Raw genomic sequence first — 20,450 nt, 5'->3', positions numbered from 1 at the left:
ACGGCTCCTACATCCAAAGGAGCGACAGACGCGGTCGTCATTCCCATCATTCCCATCAATCCCATCAATCCCATGCCTTATAACTGATCATCATCACAGGGAATCATCCCTTTTGGTCGACAACGTGCAGCCACGACTCCTATTTGAGGCCGGTATCAAGAACTGATGGATCTGGCCCAGGCGAGTCCAGTGCAGGGCGGGACTCCCTTTAATCCGCTGTCAGGTCTTACACGTAAACCTCCAAAAGATAGCCCCCACCTTCCCCGAGTGGCAGCTTAACAGCCGCCAAGCATCCCAGTCACGCCTTGTTACATTTCCCAATCCCCTTTTCTCCACTGGCAGTCCTGTCTGGATGTATTGATATCCCATAATATCCCTCTCTCTCTCACTAGCTCGCTCGCTCGCTCGCTAGAAATGAGAGGATGTACTTCACCATCTCGACATGGAGGAGCGATGGTATGTATCGGCCATACCAATCCGATAACGATGCTTTGTGCGGATTCAAATTTGTAGAAGTTTCAGCGCAAAAATATTGATAGACCTTTCATTCATTTATGGATTCATTCATTTATACATTGAAATGAAATGAAGAATGTAATAACGACATAAGCTATTTATTTATAAGGTGCCTTTAGTGCCATTTTTATTTATTCTTGTCCAATTGGGAATCCTCCCACCTTCCCTTTGAATTGTCTGTGTAAGAAAGATCCCACATAGCCAAGATTTAAAATGCTTTAGAAGTCTTTTTGGCCCTAATTTGGATGAGCCCAAACGAACTTGGTGCTTGTTTTGTTTCCTTCACTTCCGTATTGCGTCGCTTTCGCCTTCAGACGGATTGTGATTGGATGAAATGTTCTACGTCACAGGTCACAGCGCCACCTGTTGCTTCGGAGGCGCCAATACAGCCTGTAATTAATAATCGGTGTGGTAAAGTGCTCATGAAAACAAAGCGTGGAAATGTAAAACACATTATAATTATAATATAGTGTGGCTTTCCAAATGATAATCGAAGTGTCAGGGAGCTGATTCCAGGCGTGAGATGAGCTCCTTTCCTGCTCCCCAGTGGGCTGGGTGGGTAGGAGTCCACGCCAGGGGAGCGTTCACTTCGTGGAGAGCGTCTCTGGACGAGGACGCTTCAAGCGATCCACCTCAAACATCGTTTCGAGTGTCGCCTTCCACACAACCCACGGTGATACTCTTTTGTCTTCCAGGACAAACTTCTGGCTGCCGAAAGAGCCTCGAATCCTGCCCTGCGTGGAGCTGTCACGCCGCGCTGTTTGAATGAGGACGCGGTGAGTAACCCGCACCGTGGAATAATAATGCTGTTTATGTGCTGACCACCACCCCTAATTGCCTTCTTGACGCGATGTACCGAAATGTATCATTTTAACTTCCGTGACGGGGACGCACGGAGCTGTTGTCATCCACGGCTTGTATGCTAATGTCTTTATTCCACGGACTCCTTGACGCGTCACTGATTGACAGTCACGTTTGCTTCTGCACTTTCCCTGAGTTTGCAACCACAATCTGAAGGCGTCGTTTTGGATACACCTTTGCCGTGGAGCTCATTAGATCCCAGGTGGACCAGGAATAGGGATTGGTTCCAGTGTGGATGGTAAAGATCCGGTATAGTGATTAGTTCCAGTATGGATGGTAAAGATCCGGTATAGTGATTAGTTCCAGTATGGATGGTAAAGATCCGGTATAGTGATTAGTTCCAGTATGGATGGTAAAGATCCGGTATAGTGATTAGTTCCAGTATGGATGGTAAAGATCCGGTATAGTGATTAGTTCCAGTATGGATGGTAAAGATCCAGTATAGTGATTAGTTCCAGTATGGATGGTAAAGATCCGGTATAGTGATTAGTTCCAGTATGGATGGTAAAGATCCGGTATAGTGATTAGTTCCAGTATGGATGGTAAAGATCCGGTATAGTGATTAGTTCCAGTATGGATGGTAAAGATCCGGTATAGTGATTAGTTCCAGTATGGATGGTAAAGATCCGGTATAGTGATTAGTTCCAGTATGGATGGTAAAGATCCAGTATAGTGATTAGTTCCAGTATGGATGGTAAAGATCCGGTATAGTGATTAGTTCCAGTATGGATGGTAAAGATCCGGTATAGTGATTAGTTCCAGTATGGATGGTAAAGATCCGGTATAGTGATTAGTTCCAGTATGGATGGTAAAGATCCGGTATAGTGATTAGTTCCAGTATGGATGGTAAAGATCCAGTATAGTGATTAGTTCCAGTATGGATGGTAATTATCCAGTATAGTGATTAGTTCCAGTATGGATGGTAATTATCCGGTATAGTGATTAGTTCCAGTATGGATGGTAAAGATCCGGTATAGTGATTAGTTCCAGTATGGATGGTAAAGATCCGGTATAGTGATTAGTTCCAGTATGGATGGTAATTATCCAGTATAGTGATTAGTTCCAGTATGGATGGTAATTATCCAGTATAGTGATTAGTTCCAGTATGGATGGTAAAGATCCGGTATAGTGATTAGTTCCAGTATGGATGGTAATTATCCAGTATAGTCATTAGTTCCAGTATGGATGGTAATTATCCAGTATAGTGATTAGTTCCAGTATGGATGGTAATTATCCGGTATAGTGATTAGTTCCAGTATGGATGGTAATTATCCAGTATAGTGATTAGTTCCAGTATGGATGGTAATTATCCAGTATAGTGATTAGTTCCAGTATGGATGGTAATTATCCAGTATAGTGATTAGTTAGAGTATGGATGGTAATTATCCAGTATAGTGATTAGTTAGAGTATGCCCCTAAGGATGGTCAGAAGATAAGATGTCATGATGAATGAAGCACACCCAAACAACCAGTGGTTGTTGGTGAATGTTGGCCAAACATAAAGGCACACCCCCAAAGTATCTATCCGTTCCGTACCACTTGTCCTCATCAGGGAGCGAGGTGGAGACCGGGTGGAGACCGGGTGGAGACCGGGTGGAGACCGGGTGGAGACCGGGTGGAGACCGGGGGGAGACCGGGGGGAGACCGGGGGGAGACCGGGGGGAGACCGGGTGGAGACCGGGTGGAGAGGACAAGTGGTACAAGCTACTGTAAATAGCAGAGGCAGTGATTCCTCGTCGGAATAGGAATAATGCAAGTCCCACACCGAGTTGGCAGCTAGCTGAGGTGTTGAGCGGTCTGATGATGGATTGTCTTAATGGGGCTCAGCCAGGATCCAGTACCTGACACCCACCATTCGTCATGTCTGCTCCGGTGTCCTTCCACGCCCGCTGCAGCACCCCGACTAATTGCAGCGTGCGCTGGAGCGGCATCAACGGGCTGTGGTGCTGCTGCAGGTGCACTGACGCCTGCGTGGATTCGCACCTGCGGCCTTTGTTTAACCAGGCGCGGTGATTAAACGTGCGGTTAAATGGAGAGGCAGTAACCAAGGGAACTGAGACCCTTTGCAGACCTCGCTTCTTGTAGTTCTGAAGCGTATGTCATGTAAGACTCTAAAGTCAAACACCGCCGAGGTTGAACATGGCGGAATTTGAGCAAAAGTCATTTCATAATTCAATAAAAATATTCCTCTAAAGTGGCGGAAAACTGCAGACTTCTTGGGCTTTTTGCTACGGAATGGTCCAGTTAATGAACCATTGGCTGTGGATGCAGGGCCTACATAAGAAAGGCTCAAAATACATGAACAGCTGTGGCTGTAGGCAACCCCCTAGTGTGGTTTTAACTCCACTGGACGGCAGTAGCTGCAGCAGCTTTATTTTATCATGCCCTCCACATCATTATGATAGTTTGGAAATGAAGACGTTACACATGCAGTCGAACCTCAGTTTTCATGCGTATGGTTTGGTTTTTGTCAAAAATGAAAGTTTGCCTCCAGTTTTGTACACTGGCTTGTTCCCTTTGCTCCGTATTGCATCATTCGGCTAAACGGAGTGGCCAAACAAAGCCTCTTCATGGTGCTGACTCGGTGTTCATGCATACTGTGTATGAGGGGGACTGCGAAATAACCCACCATGGGGCCAAAGCAAGTCGGGAGTGCCAAACGTATATTTACACTCCATTTTGGATTGATGTGTCCTAAAATGTTTAATGAATGAGGAGGGAATCGCTCCATCCAGCCAATGGCGTTCTTGTCGTAGGAATCCTGCTTTCATTTGTGCCTGCCGTTCGTTAGCAAGTGATGCTAGTTTGGAAGCAAGGGGCCGTTTCTCCAAGTGTCAGCCCCACACTGCAAGCAGCAAGGAGGGGCCCGGGAAGAATGGGGGTCCATCTGACTGCAGCGAGAGAAAGGCATTGGATGACACTTATCATGTGAAGGATTAGGTTATGTAAGCCATTTTCTGCGCCGGGTGTATTATTAGAGCATAGCTAATGTTTCAGTGTGTAATTCGGAGAAATGCTTAACAGAACTGTGGCGGATAATTTCAGTGGTGGTGTTTTATGCTGAAGGGCTCAACTGACTTTTTTTTAGAAACCCTGCTTCCTACCGCAACGAGAAAATCCTATTTGCTCAGGTTTTTCCATCCAATTCTCTCCTTTTTACTGCATCCTTAAAAGGTTTTCTTTCTGGATGTTTCAGGCAGGTCAGAACATCGTCAGACAGGACTTGTTTGTATGCAGCAGTGCAGATTGGTCAATGAGAGCGCCATGAAAACACCCTGGGGGGTCTGATGTGACTCTCTGGCAACAGGCCGCTAGTTAGCCTCGTTAGTCATCAGCTGTGTATTATTCAATCAGGACGGCCCTGAACGTGCAAGCTGAGCTCATCGGGGTGGAAAAGCGTCCCACTGGTTGCTAAGTGGACAACGTAGCTCCCAGTAGTGTCCCAGGAAGGCAGATGGCTGGTGGAGGTGGGGGTTCTGTAAGGATTCCAGAAGAGAAATGCATAAACTGCCTCCATGAAAGAGGAGGCCATCATGGGGTGAAGGTGAACCTAAAGCTGCCTTTTCCCACACAATAACAGTGACAGCTTGTCAAAGCGTCAGCTTCCAGTGAGCTGAAAGACCTTTATCGGGGCGTCGTGCTGACAGTCAACAGTCAGATAAAGAGCCAAGGGATTCGGACGGGTGGCTCAACGGGTGCCGATGGGTGCAGAGATCCGCTCTGTCATCTGGTAGCGGATGCAATTCTTCAGCTGTCAGATGTTCTTGCTGCCTCTTGGCTGAAGGTGGGACCGAGCTGCGGGTCAGATGAGTGGCCTGTGAGCCAATGCTGGGGGGATGCTGCTCCCCCAGCAGACCCCGCCCCAGAAGATGGCAGAGACCACCATAGAGATTCTCATTTGGAACGTGGAAAAGTAAGGAAAAAGCCGTGTGGCCTCGTGGTGACCATATTGCAGCTCTGTAAGAGTAACGCCATTCTGTCCTGCTTCTTCTGGAATCTTAATTATCCGGCTCATGGAAAGAAACAGGAAAATTAGAAGGTCCCTTCACTGAGGCTTTGCTGCCTCTTTGAAAGAAGCATTGAGCCGTCTTGTAAATCTCAATTAATCAGTAATCACCCAGAGTGTGTGTGTCTGTGTGTGGGGGGGTATGTGTGAATGTGTGTGTCTGTGTGTGTGTGTGTCTGTGTGTGTGTGTGTCTGTGTGCACGTGCACGTGCAGCTTCTCTAAACGTTCTTGTAGCGCAAGTATGGTGATTAACTCTGCTGTCACGCTGGCTATGCCCCTCCCAATTCCAAGCTGCTAGCGGGACATGGTTTATATTGTCAGGAAGCCAGAGAGCCACTTTGTGCCCGCGTGCCCTTTGGCATGTAGTGCATCACGCGGCGTCCCTTTCAGCGTGGATCTCCCATGAAGCCTTCATAGCAGATGGCTTGTTTGAATAATTCTACAGTCGTCTGGGAAAGAGCGGGGTCAGCCTCATTGATCTCTTTTATCTTAGCACCTCCCACTGAAGACGCCAACTATTCTTTTCATTATAAAATGGTGTCATTCCGATAAAACTGCCACCATTTTTGATGAGCGATGATAATAAGAGCCTGCTGTACAGGCGACCAAGTCTAGAATGTCTGGTGTTTGTGTGTCAGGGAACGTGACAGTAACATTACCGACACCTAGTGACCAGTTTAAGTACTACGTCCTTCACAGCGTCTTTGAATACATCTTCTGATTGCATTACAATATATTTGAATTTGACTTCCTTTAGCCAGTTTTATGCTGGAAATGCTTCATTTAGGCAAATTATCTGTACAGTTTGCATTAATATGCATATTTTTTTACTAATAACATACCGCTGTCAATCATGAAACAGCTTGCTTTATTAATTACAGTCGTCCCTTGTTTATTGCGGTTATCAAACAGTGGGCAAGAAGGACAGGAAGCCACAAGCTTACCACTTCCACTCACCTTGGCTGTGGCACGTCTGTCCTGGCCATGACAATATTTACAAATATTGTGATATAAATAGAGGGAGCCATATTTGAAGCCGGGTATAACGAAGGAGGACCGTACTGTACTCTGGATAGAGTGAAGCTGTGAAATAGAAATGGTAAAGTGCTGAGGGATGACTGGATGCCGCCCGTCCCCAATAAACAAGCCATCCCCCTTTGAGAGAGCAAATAAAGCGTACATTTTTAATGCGGCGCTATGCAGTCCACGCTTTACTGACCGCACCATAGCGTGTGTGACAAACACGTCTTTGAACGCTGGCTGGCGTCCACCCCCTCCACGGGGCTTTTCACACCCCAAACAAAGGCTTGCACTGTTGCATCACGTTCCTCTCTGCTCTCCCAGCGATGGAAAAGGACGCCTGCTCTCAGGGGAAAAAGCCCAATAAAAGTGAGCTCACATGCAGCATTAGCATCCTGGGAAAATGAGTTGGGGTGGGGGGGGGGGGCGCCATTCTGCAGCTGTGTGGAGGAGATGATGTAAGATGAAATATGCTCCCATGTCATCAGAAAGCAACTGGGCGGCTTTTGTCCTTTGAAGTTAAGCTAACTGGTTAGACGAGACGAGCGTTCCTGTAAAACCACACCATCTCTCTCTTTGAACACGGAGAGCAGCGTGCTTTGGTTGGAAGCCATTTCCATGTCACGTAGATTTCTTTGATTGGTCCTACACCTTGCACCAAGACGGGTGACAGCTTCTGCTGAAAGCGTTTTGGAAATGGATTCCCTGAGTGTCTTTGATGGCTGACAGTGCACGCCTCACGGTGCGAAGGTTCCAATCTGACGCCACGTTCTTGGCGTGCCTGCATGAGGGCTCCTTAGGTGTGCCAGGCCATCAAACGCAATCATTTTCATCATCAGGAGCCGCAAAGAAAGGCAAACACGCCATCCAGGATGGCGATGGTTTGGTGACGCAGGTCACGTCCTCATCCCTTCCACTTGTGTCCAGGCTGGATTGGTCTTTAGTGGAGCAGCTGAGGTGCGTAAATCTCCATGCTTGATGAAAAACATGATCGGTTGGGATGTCACGAGACGGGACATGGATGAACTTCACCTTTAAGAAAAGTACAGTGAAATAAATATCTTGCATCTACCATATCATATTAACTATTCTAATGTTAGGATTCTGACTACTCTAATACTATCATTTCTACTACGTTACCCGGGTGGAAGCGCAATCATCAAAAGTCATTTCCCATCAGCAGGGCAGCTGGCAAAGGCACTAATGTACAGTATGTGTCTGATGAGGCAGCAATGTATTCTCAGGTCAGTTTGGGGGGGGGGGGGGTATGTTCTTCAACATGTCCTTTTTAAAAACAATTTGGTTTATAGTCGTATTGGAGGCACCCTGCGACCTTGACCAACCACGCCCCACCGACATGACAATTAGTGTGCTGAGATACATTTAGGGTTATGTGACAACCAGTCCTAAGAAAAAGCCTTGGCGGGACCTTCTGCAGGAGCTCACAGGCCCTTGAAGGGATGAAGGGTTCGCTTACCTTTGCTTTACCTTCCTAGTAAACATCCAGGAAGCATGGTCTGTTTGGTCTGTTTGGGCTTCATGGTGTACCACACTGATCACACCACCTCCTTTTTATTCCCTTTCGTGACCAGCAGATGATGTCATCTCCTCCAGGCACAGCAGGTCTGACCTTGAAGTCCCTGCCCCCCCGGCGGGCTAAATAGAGGAAGTGGCCTTTTGGGGCGAGCGCTAACAGCCTGGCTAGCACAGCAAAGGAACCGTCAGGCCGACTGAAGGTGCTGGTTAAGTCATGGAAGCGTAGCGTTTATCGTGCATAACACGACACTCACAAGGCCAACACGACCGCACGGAGATCGTGCATGGCCATAACGTGCCTGTCGTGTTTTTTGGCAGATTTAAGAGCAACATGAATTTGCAGCGACAAGAAATGGCTGAGAATCAACACAGACCACTGAGATATAGAAATGCCCCCCCCCTTCCATTTTGGGTCAAAAGGCAGAATCCTAAAATTCCATTGCATCATCTTAAATTGTATGTTAATTGTCAGCATTAAAAAGGATAATAATGCTGAGCTATGTTGATTTTGGGCTTCTGCTTTGCTGCTAAGGAGTTTAGGAGTTTTTTAGGAGGTCCTAAGGTTTGCCCCTCTTAAGTCGCTACGACAGCAGGAAGGTGCAAGCAGTCATATCAGAATAAACACAAAGGCCATATACACAAAGACGGGCATTTTCAAGCCCCCCCCACCCCTAAAAGCCACCAGTAGCAGTGACACTACACTGACGAGCCGTTGAAATCCGGCAGTCTCTGTGCCCTCAAGTGGGGGCTGCTCCATTATGCATGTGGCAGCATATGGCCCCCGCCATGGCTACAGATTGCATTTCAAGCTCAACAAAAGCCTGCCATTCAATCCTGCAGCCAAGTTGGATGAAGTCTGCTGTCTTCTTCCTACAGCTCATGCTCCTCATGGTCCGTATCCGGGGACCCGGGGCTGGGAAAGCTGATTTAGGAGCGGGTCTCATTCCTCATCAATCTTTTGGGTGGCTTGAGGTCAGGGTTGAGGTCAGGGTTGAGGTCAGGGTTGAGGTCAGGGTTGAGGTCAGGGTTGAGGTCAGGGTTGAGGTCAGGGTTGAGGTCAGGGTTGAGGTCAGGGTTGAGGTCAGGGTTGAGGTCAGGGTTGAGGTCAGGGTTGAGGTCAGGGTTGAGGTCAGGGTTGAGGTCAGGGTTGAGGTCAGGGTTGAGGTCAGGGTTGAGGTCAGGGTTGAGGTCAGGGTTGAGGTCAGGGTTGAGGTCAGGGTTGAGGTCAGGGTTGAGGTCAGGGTTGAGGTCAGGGTTGAGGTCAGGGTTGAGGTCAGGGTTGAGGTCAGGGTTGATAGCATAGCATGTGGACCAAATGTATAAGTCAAGTGTATGTACTTCATCCAGACACCAGATGGCACTATGGCTATGCCATCCAATGTTCTTCCCTCCCTCACTATTCCAACCCATGGGGCTGATTTAGTTAGGTCATGGGCAAAGTGGAAGTAGGAATCAGGTTCATCTGTTTCATAATACTTGGGAATTGGAGTGGGGGGGGGGGGGGTTGCGTTGCCAATGTCGTGTGGATGTAACATAAGTCCTGTTACGCCGTGTCATGTGTGTCAATGCAGCAAAGACGGAGTGAGGGTGTCGATGTGTTTGCTCTGAAAAGAAGAAGATTTCCCAGCTTGTCTCAAATGCATCATTTGTGTCTTGCAGTAATCTGTTCCATGGATGGGATTAGCTTCGTTTCCTCCGGTTCCTTTCCTTCTCCTCTCCCTATCATTTCATTCCTCTGCTTTCCTTCCGTTTCCCATCCAACTTTTTCATTTTCTGCTCATAGATTTCTTTGCCCTTTCATTTGCCAGCAAATCCAGGAAATGCCCCCCCCCCCCCCCCCCCCCCAAAAAAAAAACAAGCCGTCGTTTGCCATGGTGCTCTGTTATGTAACTGCGTATTAACTCAGTACTTGCAAGTCTCCAGTAACGATGTGCAAGTCCTAGTCGGGTTTGAAAGAGACAAGTAGGGTCGTCACCAATAACCCTAAGTGGGAAGAGAGAGCATCGTTAGCAGCCTCCTGGATCAGTAAGAATCGGCCATAAGTCCTTCTTGTATGACTGGATTGTGGAGACGTGCACCAGGTATCTCAAGACTAGCAGATGTTCATCTTTTGAACAACGCAAGCCCCTGGGCGGCCAGCGAAAGTCTCCGTAGCTTAGCAACACTGAAGGGGGGTGGATGTAACTAGCGTTAGCAGTGCGCTAGCAGTGCGCTAGCGAGTCACCAGGAAAGATTGCTTGGGGTTACGGTGTGCTCTGGAAGAATGATGCTCTTTTATTGGGTAAGATTCATATCTACATTAACAAATGTAACCTTCAATCATATCGTATTGTATCAAAATGAATTGAATCGTTCGTGCGCTGCATAGAACACGAGTCATCAGACCAAAGTCTGAGTCAAGTCCCAAGACACTGATGTCACAGTCCAAGTCGAGTCCAAAGTCATCGACAGTGCTTTGTGACTGGCGTCCACACCTGTGGTCTTCACGGGTCATCCAACCTACCTGGTCCTCCATGGTGGACCATGCTGTCCTCACCAAAGCTGCCGGGGCATCCGATGTGACCTTTTCCGCATCGGAACCAACAAATCAATGCTCCGGTCACGTTAAAGTAGTGCTGTCCAGTATTTATCCACGCCAATTAGCACAGAGAGTGGACAGAGCTGCGTGGCGGCTTGTTTGTGAGCCGGTGATGACTCAGTCAGCAAACCCAAAACACGGCCGTGAAGGAGCAACACGGCCGTGAAGGAGCAACACGGCCGTGAAGGAGCAACACGGCCGTCGCTCCGACAACGAGGAGAGCAGACTCATTGATTTTATCGTCATTGATTTTATTTCCTTGGCAGTAGCGCACTAAAGGAGCGTTTACATGCTGGGATTAGTGAGGACAGCTTAGTTGCTTTGCTGATTTATAGACTGTGATATCATTAAGGAGACTATTGGGGGGGGGCTCGGGGCAGCCGCACGCTTGAGTGGAGTGCATCGCTTGCTCAGCAAAACTTCATCCTCCAAAGGCTTCAAAGGAAAACTATGACCTGGCACTTTCTCTTCCTCCAACTCCTTCATTAGTGCTGATTAGTAATGCAGATGGAGAAGCCCATCAGCCCAGAAGCCCAGAAGCCCAGAAGCCCAGGTGTAAAACTACACAATGAGAAGAGGGTCCAACAATGGCGTTCCATGTGGAAATGCTAAGTCATGTCTCCTGAGTTTCATGATTCAGTGGTCCTGATTCATCTGTGATATGAACGAATCCAGATGCCAAGGAAGCAACATCTGCCTCTGGAGGCGGGGCTATTCCAGTGCTGCATTTGGTACCTGGGCCTTCAGTCTTTGTTTTGGCAGACACCGTTATAAAAACCAGTACGTATAATAAAATGGGCCGTACTTGGGCCCCCAACTAGTGGCCCTTGTTAAGCACGGCCAAGACGCTATTGCACCATGCTCCAGGTACTAATCCTCTATGGTTATTTACATGCTACATGCTACATGCTACATTTACATGCTTATCTTCTAATACGTCATCGCCGATACGCCTGACCAACATTACCGCTCGTAACGCTGAGTCATTCCCACAAGGTTTGCACTCAGCCAAATGTATCAACATTAGCATCAACATGCTAATGGAGCGTAATAGCATCAGTTTCTCCAACATTCATGTCAAGCCCCCTTTGAGTCGCTGCTTTAGAGGGTAAAAGCACGTAGAACATGTTCTTCTGTTGTCCTTTCATTCATTTTGTCGCCTAAGCTCCCCTCAAAGCTGCACAATATCACACAAGATATAGATACATATTTCATATGTATCTATATCTTTGTTCTTGATGAAGAACAATGTCTCATTATGGGCTTTTATGGTCCTTTGATGACGTCCAGTAGATGTTCTTGGTGGTGCTGATGCTGCAACCCAAAGGTCTCCAACAAAGGGCGTCTTCTGTCATGAGGAGTCAATGCGAGTGTGTACTTTGAACTTGGCAGTGGGAAGAAGTGTCGGCATCAATCCACTCGCTTGTTTTCATGTGTCTTGGTGTGTGTGTGTGTGTGTGTGTGTGTGTGCGTGTCTGACACCAGACACCAGCAACGCGGGATTACCCATGAGGCATTGCCACTGTTCTCTGTCGGAGTTAACACAAAGACTCCCTTTGATGCTGAAAGGCGTCAGAAGCCAGTAGATCAAATATGGCCCTGGGTGGGTAATGGTCTTCATTGTCAGCCATTTGTTGGGCGTTTGCGTCCTTGGTTTGGCTCGTGGGAACGCGGCAGCGTTGGCCTTGTGAGTGTCGTGTTTGGGCTTTTAGTGGTTTCGCTGTAAAAGTCCCACATTAGAGCAGACGGAATGTGTGCCGAGTTGTTTAAGGCCACGTCATCATCAGACGCTGCAGGCGCACCATTCCATCCCGTATGCTCATTTGACTGGAAACTTGGCCATAACATTAGGTACCCCAGTGCAGGCGTGTCCGGGGCCACGTGGGGGAATACGATAGGATGCAACTTTGATATTTGGTAAAGTCCTTACTTTGTCATAGTAGGTGACAATTCCTTAGTGGGACTTTTGTAGACCACTAACTCGTCCACTGAAAATGAACATCAGATTTCCTGCATGTAGAACCGCAAACTAACGTGTGGTTTTTCCACTCGTCTCTCCTCTGTGCCTTCCTTGCGACGCGAGGTTCTGCAGCCGTGAGTGGCAGAAAATGAGCCCCCCCCACCCCACAGAGACAACAATCTGTAATCTCCCGCTTGCCATTGTTCGCCACCAGAGTGGCCTGTAATTGCCATCTTCCTTCTTGGACCAAAGTCCGTATGAGCCACTTCCTCACGTTTCCTTCTGCCGTCCCAGTCCTTATCCTTAGCGACGCCACTGTAAGTCTGGGGATGTTTGAAGGACATATTCATATTCATATTCATGCATGCTTTCCATGGTAAACCGGCACCCCAAGGATTAAGGCAGCAACACTTCCGTCTCTCTCCCGATTTGAAGAAGACTTCCTGGCGCATGGAAGGCAAGCGTCTTATTCTCCCAAACACTACGCTTTCATGTTGGGCTCTGACTTTAGCAGCAATTATCGCATGTGACAAACATTGTCAGTGGCCTTTTTAATAAAACATGCGCTTCATTATTAACCCACTTGTCGTCTCCTTCATGGCAATGGCTGACGTTGCACCAGCAACGCATCCTTTTGACAGCCAGTGTGATCAAAGAGCGGGACTAATCCCCCAAACAACATCAGGCGACGTATCAAATATTTAGACGCCAGAATGAGAAGAGAGCAGGAAGCGAGGACATGCCTTGGCTTCCGTCTCTTCCTCCTCCTCCTCCTCCTCCGCCGTTTGATGCATCGCTGCAAATGCGCCGCCTTTTCCCCTCTACTCTTTATCCAACCAGCCGTCCATCCATCCATGCATCCATCCATCATCCATCCATCCATCCATCCATCCATCCATGTTTCCATCCATCCATCCATCCATCCATCCATGCTTCCATCCATCCATCCATCCATCCATCCATGCTTCCATGCATCCATCCATCCATCCATCCATGCATCCATCATCCATCCATCCATCCATCCATCCATGCTTCCATCCATCCATCCATCCATGCTTCCATCCATCCATCCATGCATCCATCCATCCATGCATCCATCATCCATCCATCCATCCATCCATCCATGCTTCCATCCATCCATCCATCCATCCATCCATGCTTCCATCCATCCATCCATCCATCCATCCATCCATCCATCCATCCATGCTTCCATCCATCCATCCATCCATGCTTCCATCCATCCATCCATCCATCCATCCATGCTTCCATCCATGCTTCCATCCATGCATCTATCCATCCATCCATGCTTCCATCCATCCATCCATGCTTCCATCCATCCATCCATCCATGCATCCATGCATCCATGTATCCATGCATCCATCCATCCATCCATGCATCCATGCCCCAGCGTTCCAGGAAGACAGGAGGAAGGAGTCTCATCTGTTTAGGAAGCAGCCATGCCAAAGTCGGCGTTGTTGATGTGATGCTCTGATTGCATCATCTCCAGGTATCGTCATGCTTTCACAGTAGAAAATGACCGTAGATTAATAACGCATGCAAATATTGAGCATAAATGGTGAGTCCATATCAAGTTCAAAGTTTGTTAAAACTTTCTTTCACTTGCTGGAATTTTCTCCTGCCAAATTCCAAATGTATTAGTTGAAAAGCCAAGTTATTGTTAACACAGTTTGAATTCAAGGTTCATCTAAAGAGGAAGTGGCTCTCAGTGGGGTGTCCAAAGTGAGTCTGAGGGCCATTTGCAGCCTGCAGCTGGGTTGTTTTTGGCTCCTTATAAAAATATAATATACAGTAGTCCCTAGCAATAGCACGGTTGGATTATTGCTCCCTCGATATATCACAGTTTGGGGAATTTGGTTGAATATGGTCTATTATTATTTTTATCAAACTGTACGTGTTCCTGGCCTACATTATGAATTTATTAGCATAAAGTGGCTATATGATAATAAATAACTAAATGATAATTCCAACAAATGGGCCATTGTAACTGTAATGTAGTATTCTACATTGACCACTAGGTGTCGGCAGTGAGGCAGCCACTAGAGCCCTAACTCAGGTTCCCAGGGGGCACTGATTAAGGTTTTACATGGCTTATTTACTCCTAACCTGTCCACTCTATTGGCTAATAGCAGTGTGGAGTCATGTCAAGATGCAAGGGAATATTCTGTCCAAAATTCCAACATGGAACGTACGTCTAATATGTCTTATTTTCTCTGTTTATACAGTAGCTGCTATATTGGTTAATGCAAATGTAAAGGTGACTATAGGGGTGTTATTTCATGTGTAGGGGGCTCTAATCAGTCATTGTATACAAATGAGATTTTCCCTTTCCTATATTCCCATGCATCATGGCAACGATAAGACTTCATTCAGCAACTAAGAAATACCTTTTTTCTTCAACGAGTTGACGTGTGTACTAGAAAGACCGCCGCTTGCATCACGGTGGGAAAAACCTTGGCCGTGTGACGTGTGTGAGGTCCCACCCGAGCAGGAAACAAAAGGAATGTGCGATCGCTTTCCTGGTGACACAAAGCCCCTCCTTTGTGTTGTGGCGTTGCTGATAATGAGTGCAGATGGGTGTGTGGTGAGATCATTCTGGAACAGCCAACCAACGCCCCGTCTCGTAAAATAGCCACCCCATCCCATTGTGTCGACACCAAGAATAGAAGAGCCTCACCTCGACTCCCAGCGATATTCCTACATGGTGTTCGGGTGCTGGGGCCACACAAAGAGGTCCCAGCAGAAGAAGGAGGAAGGGCCTCCAGACAGTAGAAGATGCTGTTATGAAGGCTGATGCCGAGTGACCACAATAGGACGTTTGACTGGTCTTTCACTATTGTAGACTAATCCTAGGTCATGGCCTAGGTCTAGTCCAACACTATCGGGTCGTCCTACATCGGGTGATGCGAGTGTACAAGCTGCCAAAGCAATGATGAGACAACAGAACAACATGTCTACCATGTACTATGTTGTACTATACTGTACTATATGTACTATATGTACTATACAGACTGTAAGGTTTTGTACGCCAGGACGATGAAACTATTCCGTTTCTTAATATTGAATCCATCTTCCGGCAGCGTTTGGAACTGATTAACTGGGATAAACGAGGGAAGACTTCCACATCCTGCCAATTATTGACATTGTTTAGTTATGACAGTTCCATCCCATGATGCCTCAGTCCTGTCCGACCTCACTGACCTGACTCATTCTGGCAGACGAAGCAAATACACGAACCCGGTCTTCACTCCGGTCGCATTATCTGGTAGACGGTCTACCATCTACCATCTACCATCTTGATGGCGGAGAAGGGAAGTCATTTCCAATTTGATGGAGGTGGATGTGGTGCGGGAAGCAAACATGATTACAGTCGCTAAGTATTAAGTAGAGCTTGTCAGCGGATGCGAGTGATCTCCTTGAGATGAGCTACTGTAACGGCTGCGGTTTGGCTGACAGAGCGACCCCTCCCCTGGGGCACTTTGTGCTGTGGATGAGCGGACGAGCAGAAGACGGCGGTCGGACCGGGCGGGCCGACAGGAAACAGTGGTTTGTTGTGCTGGAAAAAAGATGATAGAACAGCTGTTTCATAGACGCTATTAATAGCAGCACGCTAGCCAACAGATGGCCGTCATGGAGACCTGTTATGGATGTCGACCTTCGTTTGTGTACATCCCGACAAGGCGGCTAGTGGACCTGCTAAACATGATCAACGCATCATTAGCCCAAATTGACTCAAGTGTCTGAAGATGCTTTATGGTCATCTACCGCCTTCATATATACATATATAAATATATGCATATATATTTATATATAAATATATACAATCAAATATAACTTCATGGTGCCATGTCCGTGAATGCGCTGTGCGTTTTTCTTTGTGTTTCTGTGAGATGAGAAACTCGGAGTAGAAGTTCTGCTCCTCGGTCATTGTCGGCCAAGTGAAGACAGCATCCTCCAGGCTGACTAATAGAAGATATTGATGTCTTCATACGGTATCTACGTATGGATCGCTCGGCACAATCCTCACTCCTTCCCTTTCATCCTTCACTCCTTTATTCATGCGTCTCTCATCCCTCCATCTTTGCATCTCTCTCCTCTCCAGCCGGTCTGCATCGACGTTGCAACTGCTCATCGCTAACTAGGCTGCCTCCAAGCCCACAGGTACCCCCCCCCCCATCCCCCTCCATCCACTCCACGCTCTATTTTTAGCAGCACCGTGCCGGATCCTTCCCGGGGATTTTGTCTTTCCTTTTCCCTCCCAAACTCTCTCGCCGAGTGGGAGCACCAGAACCTGTTTGATCATGTATGCTTCCTCATGAACTTTTCTTTGTTTGCTATTCAGGAGAAGGAGCTAATTGGATTAAATTAGGCTGCTCTGGGGACCGGGGGAGGGGGGGCGGGGGGCATGCAGGTGGTTGATGTAGTTTTAACTGCGGGTACATGTTAGCTTATCCTCTTCGCTCATCATTCCCATCTATCCTGCATGGTGGTCAAACATCATGATTCAATGGATTTCCATGATTTCTGGGATAAAAATGGAGCTTTCCATGCTTCCATACGTCTATGGAATCTGTCTTTGTTGGACTCTTTGGAAGGCATTGCTCATGAAAACAAAGTAGAACTATATTTGGCTTTCTGCCGTGCGTCTTCCAGCAAGTTCAGATGTTGTCCTGATGATTGCCGTTTCTCCGGCAGCTCCCCAAGTTTCCTCCTCCGACAAGCGACCGTACACGGAAGCTCTATGGTGTCTAGACCAAGACCAAGCGCTGAGCGGGGCTGCAGCGTGATTGGATGCACACGCCGTTGCCCCTCCCACATCATCAGACGTGGCTGCTGCTTCCACGGGAAGCTCCGCCAACACGGCTGCTCTGAACAGGCCTCTTTAGAAGTCCACTTGAACGGACGCCCGTGGAATCTGTCAACAAATGACATCATGTCTCAGTTTCACTCAGCTCAGCTTCTGCACCCCCCCCCCCCCACACAAATACTTCCCCCGCCTTAACAATCTGTTTAAAGGCTGGCTATGTTTGGAGGGCAGTAGTATTTTTTTGTGTTTGTGTATGTGTGTGTGTGCGTGTGTGCGTGTGTGTGCATGTGTCCACGTGCACATGCATTTTGACTAAGCACAGACCTGCTTGCAGCATTCCATCATCATTCCCCCATGCTCCATTCACGCAGGTAGCGGCTGCAGGAGAATCCATTTGGCCGACCTTTATGCCGACTGACGGCACCGCCAGTGGGATGATGGACGTACGAATACGTACAAATACTACGTACAAATACTACGTACAAATACATACAAATACGTACAAATACGTACAAATACATTCTACTCTAAGTGCGTCCCAGGCCATCAAAGCACCAACCCTGCTCTCGTTGTGTTCATGGGCGGCCTGCAGGGGGCGGTAGCGAGTAGCAGCGAAGGTCAGTATTTTTATTTGCTCTGTGCTCCTTCCACGCGTCCCGTATAAGATAATATGGTCTTTAAAAATGGATGAATGTCACTCATTGGACTTCATCCCCTTGGCTGCCCCCCCCGTGTCCTGCTGCCCCCCCCCCCAGACTGTGGCGTATGGCTTCTGACAGCTCAGGTAGCCCGCAGCCTCCCTTGGCCAGGTAGAGCAGGAGATGAAAGCTTGCAGCAGGAGCAGCTTCAAACAGACCTTCTGTTTCCACCTGAGCTGCCCTTGATGGGCGCTGGCGGCCAGATGGAGGAGAGGAAGAGGAGGATAATGACAGACGCAGAAGAAGCAACAATGATGACAGAGTGTGGAATCTCCGTGATTGCATTTCTCCGGATGCTTAGTGACCAAAGAGGCCAGACCAGAGACCACCCGGAGACTTGAAACAGACTATGAAGGTCTTGCTCGTCATTTCATGTCCCAAGTTCAACCGAGGTCTCAGTTCACGTGGAAACGCAACATCTGGCCCCTTCCGCCAATCCCACAGAACTTGGGATGAAACGCAGCCTGGAGGTATTGCGTCATGGATTGTAACTCCAGTTATCAGCTTCCCTCCACCCCTGACATAACACGCACATTAGGAGGACCTGCATAAGCTCAAGGTGGGACCAGCAAGGACTGCCTTCCCTGCTCAGCATCCGACTGACGGCTGCGTGTCTCCAGAATAGACGGCAGAGTTCTGCACCACAATAACGAGCATGCTTGTCAATTCCAATGAATCCCGCGTTTAGGATTTATCTCTTGGCCCCAAACCCCAACGTGATGAGTGGATTTCCAAGATGGAGGATTCCTTATTCATTCCGTAAATGGACTATTTTCCTAGCTGGCATACGACCCTCTAGATCTGCTTTCCAACATGCCTTCAGCCCCTCAGACGTGACGTACAGTCACCTTTACCTTTGGACATAGTAGATGTCATCATTTCATACACCATATAAGACTCATGTCTGCACAGGAAGTGATGTCGGGGCTCAGAGTTGACTTTTAGCCTCTGAAGCCAGCAGCTCGGAAATCCACAATACACGCATCGCTACGCTTGGCTGTATGCTAGCCAGCCAATCCATAGTCTCGCCCCAGTAAAAAGCTCCCTAACCAAGTCTGGTCCATGCTGAACAAGCACGCATCCATCCATCCATCCATCCATCCATCCATCCATCCATCCATCAGCAACGCCAACAATAAAAGGCTCGCCGGAGCCGACGGTCACGTCACGGTCACATGTTATGCCTCAGAAGCGGGCCATCATGTAGACGCCAAGTGGGACATCATGGCAGAATCTAAGGAAGACAAAATGGCTGCCAGTGTTGTCGGGTTCCATCTTCAAAGACATTTTGCTGGATGGCGGCCATGTTTGTGAAATTTAGCGGCGCTTCAGCTCCGTGGCCCCAAGCAGACGTTTTCCCCCGAGGGCCGGATGCTGACGAATCAAAGGATGCGGGGGCCATCCGGGACAAAGTTTAGCTTTGTGTGTCATAATATTTAGAAACAACATATTTCAATCTTTCTGCTACTTTATCCTTAGTATGTTGACCGACCTTTTAGTGGGTGTCGGTCAAGCTCGGGGGCTTCATAGGATCGCGACCGTACACAGGCGGCACACGGGGGGGTCCGTGTGCGGCAGTGGGGCAGTACAAGAACCTCCAAAAACCACGAGGGTCTGCTTTATTTGATCCCTTAAAGTCTTGAACTCACTTGCTAAAAATCTTTTCATTCCTCTCATATTTTCCATCTCTCCCCCTGCCCCCCCCCCCCCCCTCTCCGGCTTCAATCGAGTGTCTGATCACAGGCCCGGGAGATTGGGGGATAATGAGATTAGGCCTGTACATGTTTACACATTCTGATTTGCATGGAGCCTTTTCCTGTCTCTCGGTCTGACCCACATTTCTCTGCTCTTGGCTTTTCAAGTCTTCCTCTCTCCTTTGCTCTCCGGCTGCCTGAGTCGCTGCTGCATGTGGAGAACACCTTTTGTTAGGCAGCCATCAAGCCACTCTGCTTTCTGCTGCGTCAGATCCTCTTCATAAGCCCTCTTCCCTTGGTGGGTGTGTCATGGCTGCAGGGGGTCGGGGGTCACATTGGAATCAACCAAAGGATGCAGCTTTGTTGCCTTAATAGTGGGTGGGTGGACGGATGGACGGATGGACGGATGGACGGATGGACGGATGGATGGATGGACGGATGGATGGATGGACTAGATGACTAGACCAGGCCTGGTGAAATTGTTCACGGGTGTGATTTTCCGGAGCAAAGGAGCAGGGCTTGACTCGCACCTGGACGGGTCGTTTTCCCGCAAGGAAGAGGTTACCACAAACGAAGCGTAATACAGACCATTGAAGACTGGGATCTGTCTATAGTGTCCCAACTGTAAAAGAACCTCTATCCACGGAGTGGATGAACGTGTTTTACTGCTTTGCACGTTTGGCCTACATTGGTTTGCTTTGCCTTCTTCAGTATTTTGTGTCTTCAGCCCTGGGGGACATGTGGACACGCCAGGC

General features: G+C 48.2%; 1 protein-coding gene and 1 long non-coding RNA gene across 3 annotated transcripts in view; both read left to right on the top strand.

Moving 5' to 3' along the window:
• Positions 1-438: 438 nt before the first annotated feature.
• mid2 (midline 2) overlaps positions 439-20,450 on the top strand; it is a 58,065-nt gene continuing 38,053 nt past the window's right edge. The window contains exons 1-2 of one of the 2 annotated variants that reach the window (XM_058062805.2): positions 439-456; positions 1,212-1,292. The gene's annotated coding sequence lies outside the window, so the exon portion shown is untranslated. Of the gene's footprint in view, positions 457-1,081; positions 1,293-20,450 lie in introns of those variants that run through there. The other variant, XM_058062804.2, reaches the window with a different exon arrangement.
• On the top strand, positions 16,440-17,224 carry LOC144894641 (uncharacterized). Its single transcript, XR_013625303.1, has 3 exons — positions 16,440-16,496; positions 16,599-16,657; positions 17,192-17,224. It is a non-coding gene; the product is annotated as an uncharacterized LOC144894641 (long non-coding RNA).

Source organism: Doryrhamphus excisus, linkage group LG22, assembly GCF_037039965.1.
Source record: "Doryrhamphus excisus strain RoL-2023G ecotype Guam linkage group LG22, RoL_Dexc_Guam_v1.1, whole genome shotgun sequence".
Lineage (NCBI taxonomy): Eukaryota > Metazoa > Chordata > Actinopteri > Syngnathiformes > Syngnathidae > Doryrhamphus > Doryrhamphus excisus.
Note: the sequence above shows the minus strand (reverse complement) of the source record. Positions and strands in the feature narration are given on the sequence as shown.